The sequence below is a fragment of the Otolemur garnettii genome, unplaced genomic scaffold, assembly GCF_000181295.1.
Source record: "Otolemur garnettii isolate 467f Iridium unplaced genomic scaffold, OtoGar3 scaffold00019, whole genome shotgun sequence".
Classification (NCBI taxonomy): Eukaryota; Metazoa; Chordata; class Mammalia; order Primates; family Galagidae; genus Otolemur; species Otolemur garnettii.
This window is the reverse complement of record NW_003852414.1, coordinates 19,965,369-19,972,840: the sequence shown is the minus strand read 5'-3', so window position 1 is coordinate 19,972,840 and position 7,472 is coordinate 19,965,369. Positions and strand designations below refer to the sequence as shown.

Sequence of the window (7,472 nt, the reverse complement as noted above, 5' to 3'; positions counted from 1 at the left end):
GGCGGGTCCGGGCTGGGGATTCGAACCCACCACCTTAGGTGTACGTGGCTGGCGCCTTAGCCAGTTGAGCTATAGGCGCTGAGCCGGGGTTCCTGCTCTTAAGAAACTTATGGTCTAGTAAAGAAGATAAGATAAATGACAAATGTGAACTGATAACAATTTCACACATCCTTGGGGGACAGACGACAGAGATATTCTTTCTGTCAGAGATGTCGTAACACCTGGAGAATGTAACATTCGAGCCGGACCAACAAGAGCCCTGAGTGGAAAATGAGACTAACTAGACGTGTGGATTTGATTATCATCTGAGAGTTTGGCCTCTAATTTGGAGCCATTAACCTTTGAGGGTTCGTGAGAGTAAGATTGTGACTGCAGATCTCGGCTGCCGGCTCCACGGTGCCGTAGACAGACAGACGTTTGCAGCCGCGGGGTGTAACTTGACAGGATGTTCAGGATTGAGAAAGGAAGGATGAACACACAAAGATAAAAGATGGTATAAACGTGGGAGAAACCTGAAACTGTCAAATAGCAAATAGAATTCCTGGTCCAAAAAAGCGTTTTTGGAAAGATTACACTAGAGTGCCAGCGGCAGCTACCTGGGACTCGCCACATTGACTCAGAGACTTTGCACCTCACTCTCATATCCACTAGATAGCCAGTGAATTTGTGGGGTGAGCTCCTGCTAATGCAAGCAGATTCACTTTCTGAATCAGGCGTCTTTAAAATCAACGGTGAGGTGAGTACGCTGTGTAATTTCTTTTCCCTATTGATTCCTATTTCGATTTCAGTGATAACCTTCTCAGCAAAAACATTTTAGTATCCACGTGTAATAAAACCACACCTAAAATTGTATTTCAGAAAACACTTTGCTCTTTTTTTTTTTTTACAATGGTAATTATCAGTTCAGTCATCAGAATATTAGGTTCACCGTAGGAAATTACCAATATTCAACGATGCCCCACACCAATGATCACCTTCACAGGACTCAGCCCTGTGGTTAGGCCCTTCCCTTTTCAACCATTGTAAGCATTTCATGTCAGTGAACTTGAAAATATGCAGAAAGTGATGGTGTGTTTAAATATTGTGTTTCTTTGCAGATTCTCCTTTCACCTGGATGTTAGTTTTGTTTTTGTTTTCCCAGGTGCTGAGGCTTACAAGCCCGACTGCCCTCAGACCCTTTCCATTCCTTTCCGCAGTCATTATCAAACTCTACTCTTGGCAATCCTTGAGATTCTGAAAGGAATAACATCTTCACTGTCAGTTGGGGTCATCTAGTTTTTTCAGCAAATATTTGGTTGTCCCAATTTCTTGAAAAAGTGCTAAAAACCCCTCATTTGGCCTGGTGCGGTGGCCTCACACCAGTAATCCTAGCACTCTGGGAGGTCTAGGCAGGAGGATCTCTTGAGCCCAGGAGTTTGAGACCAGCCTGAGCAAGAGTGAGACCATGTCTCTGCTAAAATTAGAAAAGCTAGGGCATGGTGGGGGGCACCTATAGTCCCATCTACTCAGGAGTCTGAGGCAGGAGGATTGAGGTTGCTGTGAGCTGTGATAAGCAAGGCACTCTAGCCTGTGGCTACAGAGTGAGACTGTCTTTAAAAAATGAAAAAGTTTGACACTGTAGGTTGACCCAGCAGGAGATCTGGTGTGAGCCTTGCTCCTCCCTGGTTTGGACTGAAATCTGTTCAACTTGAGATAAGATATGTAAATCAGATCTGGCCTGCCAGTATGACCAGGTGTTATAAATGCCATTGCAAAATGGACAGGCTCCCAGTCAGCTGCATTTTCCTCGTAAGGATGAATGAAAAATGCAGCCAAGAATTTTGAGCTGCTCAGGGGTGGGGGGAAAGGTGCTGTGCAATAATAAGGTATGGCTGTTCCTTCCAGGTGGGAAGGACTACACTTTATCTCACCAGCTTAGCACATATCGGGCTGGCTAAAGAGAATAACTGCTGAATAAATGAAGACAAAGCATGCACTGAAAGATTCTTATTTTTTAATTTTCTCGAGAGTCCAGAAACGCTAGAGGCATATTGACTCATTTTTCTATAATGAGTTAGTAAGAATTTGCAGTCTGTCTTTGCAAACATGTCATCAGATAGAACTGTTCTCCCAGCTAGACTTTGTTTTTGTTGGTAATTCTCTGCTTCCTCGTGGTTGTTACTCTCTGTTACCAGAAACCCAGCAGACATCCCTGACAACCAAGCTCAGGTGAGATTTTACTTTAGGAAAATGGGATTTTCGTATCTGATTCAGTGAGCAGACTGGTAGTAGGAAATGTCTTCCCTCAGGGCCTTTGAACTTGGCCTGCCTCGGTAGAGGCGACCTGGGGAACTTGTTTGCTTAAGTGTGGGCGAATCAGCCACTTTCCTGCTCAGCCCTACGCAAATTATCTCTTCCCAGTAGTTGAAACTATACACAATAGAGACAGCCAGAAATCAAAGTTGTTTTTCTATGTTGTTCAAAAGAGCTTTTCAAAAACTGAAAGAGTGAAAGCATGCTCATTCTTCCAGGAAGTAAAATTACTGGCCTTTTTCAGTTTTTACTTGTACTTAATACCCTCGAGTGCCAAATAGAGTTTAAGGTCCTAAGTTCTTACATAAGACATTTCGGAAGTAAGGGGAAACCCAACGCAGAAGAAGAGCAAAATCATAGGGAAAGGGTGCTAAACCAGTGCCCTCGTCACCTTTTTAAAACTCCAGAGCAGGCTCGGCGCTTGTGGCTCAAGTGGCTAAGGTGTCAACCACATACACCCAAGGTGGCGGGTTCAAATCCAGCCCAGGCCACCAAACAACAATGATGGCTGCAACCAAAAAATAGCTGGGCGTTGTGGCGGGCGCCTGTGGTCCCAGCTACTTTGGAGGTGGAGGCAGGAGACTCGTTTGAGCCTAGGAGTTGGAGGTTGCTGTGAGCTGTGATGCCATAGCACTCTACCCAGGGGGACAGCTTGAGGCTCTGTCTCAAAAAAAAAAAGAAAAAAAACAAAAAACTCCAGAGCAAAACTAACTCTGTACCACCCTCCTAAACAAAATCAGCTTCCAACTGAGGGGGATTTTTCTTTGATCTTCAGCCCTGGGACATAGTCATGCTTGCTTAGTGAATATTTTTGGAAACATTCTTTTATTTTCAAGGCTTTTTTTCTTGAAATTGAGAAACAGCCCAGACTAGAGAGTAGTTGCTACATATTTATTTCTCTCTTTTCTTTTTGAGACAGAGTCTTAGTTTGTCGCCCTTGGTAGAGTGCCATGTCATCATAATAGCTCACAGAAACCTCAAACGCTTGGGCTCAAGCGATCCTCTTGCCTCAGTGGGTGGACTACAGGTGCCCACCACAAAAGCTATTTTTAGAGACAGGGTCTTGCTCTAGTTCAGCCTGGTCCTCGAACTCCTGAGCTCAAGCAGTCCACCTTCCTGGGCCTCCCAAAGTGCCAGGATTACAGGCATGAGCTACTGCACCCAGCAACACATTTATTTCATTTCATCCTGTTAATTTGTGTGCAGGCCCATTTCTGAGGTTAATCAATCCTGGACTACACACTGACATTTATTACTTACCGACATTGGGGATTGTTACTGGGTTGGGGTGTTTATATTGACTGGTGCCGGCCTTCTGGTATATCCCTGTTAGTGAAGCAGAGTTAAGTACCTCTTCTATACCTGTGTGTAGCCAGCTCCCTCCTCCTTCCCATTTGCCCTTGATTGAAATCCATACATTGCATGAGATGAATTTCGCTCAAATTTGAAGGATTTGGCTCGGCGCCTGTGGCTCAAGCGGCTAAGGCACCAGCCACGTACACCTGAGCTGGAGGGTCAGCCCGGGCCCACCAAACAACAATGACAGCTGCAACCAAAAAATAGCCGGGCGTTGTGGTGGGTACCTGTAGTCCCAGTTACTTGGGAGGCAGAGGTAGGAGACTCGCTTGAGCCCAGAAGCTGGAGGTTGCTGTGAGCTGTGATGCCACTGCACTCTACCCAGGGTGACAGCTTGAGGCTCTGTCTCAAAAAAAAAAAAAAAATTGAAGGATTTGATTTTGATAAAGGGAGAAGCAATGATTACAACACCATTAACAAGTTTGAAACTACTCCTAAGTGTTTATTTAAGCTTTTCTTTTAGACCAAAGGTCTATTTTTAGGATTCTCTAATTTCTTTTTCCTACATAAGATGTTTTTAGAGTTTTAAAATGGGAATTTTGGTTAAGTAATGAATCCTGATTATCTTTTGTGATGAGTATTATCTAAAATGTTGGGGCTATATTTTTTTAAAAAGAGATTTGCCTACAAATTTATAATCTAATTGAAGAGAAAGAAAAAGAATCACATGCAGAGACCTGATGTGATCGGGTGTATGTGGGTGACAAAGATGGCCCATTAGTTAGTAAGCAGTGGGGTAGTCAGTGTGCCCAGGAATCAGGTGGAGGGGGCAGTGAGGGGGGAAGCAGGAAGGAAGCTTTGGGGCATTTGGCAGAGGGGTTGAGCTAGGGGTTGAGGTTGGGAGGAAAGAGACTCACAGCTGATTTGTGCCTCACTAGGGGACCCTGCTTAGCTTATGTTACAGACAGTGAGGCGGAAGGGACCAGATTGGAAGGGACCAGATTCGGGAGAGGTGGGAGAGAGCTGAAAAGGCTTACGGTCTTGCGGATAGGTTTCTTGGCAGCATGGATTAGGAAAATGAAAACCTGTACTACAGACCTTCCGTAGTATCAAGAGTAATCTGGGGTTTTAGAAAGGTTATTTAAAGACTTGGCAGTTTACTGGTGACTGTTGTACTGTTTTGTTTTGTTTTTTTAACAACCTTTTCAAGAGTAGAAAGACTTGGAAGAACATGCACTGTAGGAGCAGCCACTCCCTTGGCCTCTTGGGTCAGCTCTGTGATTTGTGTCCATCTCTGCAGCTTTGGTGCAGGGAGGGATGGGGGAATGCATGAGAGGTAGAACAGAGTACTGTGCTCACAGTCAGATGCACTGATGCCTGGAGTAAAATCCTAATTTTATGGAAGTAGTCTATAAGTTATTTTTAGAGGGAAAATGAAGTGGTTAATTTAGTTTGAAAAATTTTTGTTATTTATTTTGTTAGAGACAGGGATCTTGCTATGTTATCCTGCTGGTCTTGAATTCTTGAGCTCAAGCGATCCTCCCACCTCAGCCTCTTGAGTAGCTGGGCCTATAGCCATGAGCCATTGCACCCAGCTCATGAGTCTAATAAATTTTTTAAAAACTAAATAATAAAAAAGAATGTCTGTACTCAGTTTCCTTTCAACTTATGAGCTGAGTTAATAAAACTGTAAGAGTCTTGGTGTCATTCATAGCTTCATTTTCTGGTAAGTTTCTTATAAAATCATTTCTTTGCTAACGTACATTATCTACATAAAAATAGAGTTAATACAGAGCCATAGTGAAACCATAAAAGCAGGACTCCCATCATCTTTGTGGGGTAAAATCAGGGCAAAGTGCCTGCCCTGTGGAAGACACAGCACGTGCTCCCATGAATGAATGTGTCCGGAACCGCTAGCGTGAGGCCAGCAGCAGCTGTTCTGTGTGCTCCGATCTTTACTTTCACCCCTGCTTAACCATATGGAAAAGCCCAGGCATGAGCATGAGCCCAGGAGGTCTGGGCCGGTTCCCACTGTGAAAAGCTTTCCCTTGTCTCCTTGAAAGTCAAGAAAAACACTATTAAAATGGCGTGGCTGGTACATCATCATATTGGGGTTTTTCAGGATGTAGCTTAAAAGATAATTCTTTCCTAAGATTGTTTTCTCCAGATTGTGGAACAAATTGCACCAGAGTCCTGTGAGCGGAAGTTTAGGACGATGAGATGAGCACTGAGTGAAACTTGAGTGAAACGTCCATCTGCCCCAGTGTGGGCGGCACGACCATCCCGCCCTAGTGTGTGTGTGTGCGCCACCCTCCTGTTCTCATGTGCGGGTGTGCACCACATCCCTACACTAGTATATAGCCCGACACAGGGAGGGGGATGTTTTTAAGAAAGACCTAGAATGACCCCGAAGATCTGCACCAAGCTCTCCTTTCATCCGCCCACACCCAGTTCAGGATCTAACAGCCACCATCAGACCCACAGCACAGGGCAGGTAACTGTCTCTTCACTGTTCACCTGAAAGTTCTGTTTTTGCTGAACTCAGGGGCCCCGCTAGGCTGGTCAGCGCCCACTTTTTACACAGACAAGCTGTGGCGACTCCTCTGACTCCTCCCATCCCTGCTGCTCCCAAGTGAGCCCCCCAGATCCTTCCTCTGCAGCGTGGCTTGTATCCCCTTCCTGTCTGGCCCCTCCCTAACTCGAGACCATCTTAGCACCTGCCTACATCACTGCTGTGGCCACTGTCGCCTTCTGTTTTATGCTAGTGTAACGGAGTGCCTGAGAAAGGGTGACTTACGATGAACAGAACCCTATTTGGCTCGAGATTGCAGAGGCTGGAAAGTCCACGAGTGAGGGGCTGCGTCCAGAGAGAGCCTTCCTGAGGACCATGGCAGGGAGGAGGGCACCGCATGGCAGAGAGAGGAAGAGAGCAGTGACCTCACTTTTAGAAGGAACCCACTCAGGATAACAACACTAATCCCCTGTTGAGGGCCGAGCCTCGTGACCTAATCACCTCTCGATACTGCTGCCCTGGGGATTAAGTTTCCAACGTGTGAACTTTGGGACCAAACCTCCACCGCAGCTGCCCCTGCTGCCCGCTTGCTCTCTCACCCTGTGCTTCTGCCCAAATCTTCTGCTGGGTTAATCTTGAAACACCACTTGCGTGTCACCACTCTCCTAAAAGCAATCAACATTTTATTCCTTTTTTGGAAGCAGAGTCTTACGCTGCTGCCTTGCCTAGAGTGCCATGGGGTCATCCTAGCTCACTACAACCTCAGCCTCCTGAGTAGCTGAGACTACAGATAGGCACACACTATCATACCCAGCTAATTTTTTTTTATTCTTTGTCGAGGGCTTTGCTCTGTTGCCAAGGCTGGTCTCCTGCACCAATCGAGCCTCCCACCTCAGCGTCCACCTTGGAGCCCCAGAGTGCTGGGCTCACGCTCACCAGCAGTCTACTTTAACCTGCCTCCAACAGGCTTTAGACTCGAGGTTCATCCTGTCAGTCAACACCTGCTTCAACCACCCCGAACCTCCTGTCGAGCCTGAGAACATCCTTTCATGCTGTTTTCCTAGTGCACCCTGAGCAAGCTCTAGGTCAGAGGTTCCCAACCTGCAAGTCGTGACCCACAGGAACTGTATTAAAGGGCCATGGCATTAGGAAGGTTTAGAACCACTGATCTAGGTACTAGAAAAAGACAGATGCGTACGTCACCCCTTCTAGAGAGAAACTCCATTCTGCGCACTGACTCTTAACCCAGGCAACGTATCAGAAACTCCTTGGGACTCAGACCAGGCCTACTGAATGCATTTATGGAGTCAAGCCTCTGAACTGAGACACATTTAACTTGTGCAGAACCTTTCATTTCTAAAAGATTGAACAT

The 7,472-nt window shown here is 45.9% G+C and overlaps 1 protein-coding gene across 1 annotated transcript in view; it reads left to right on the top strand.

Moving 5' to 3' along the window:
* The window catches only part of PROSER2 (proline and serine rich 2), a 30,794-nt gene that overhangs the window by 5,893 nt on the left and 17,429 nt on the right, over positions 1–7,472 (top strand). The window lies entirely within an intron of this gene.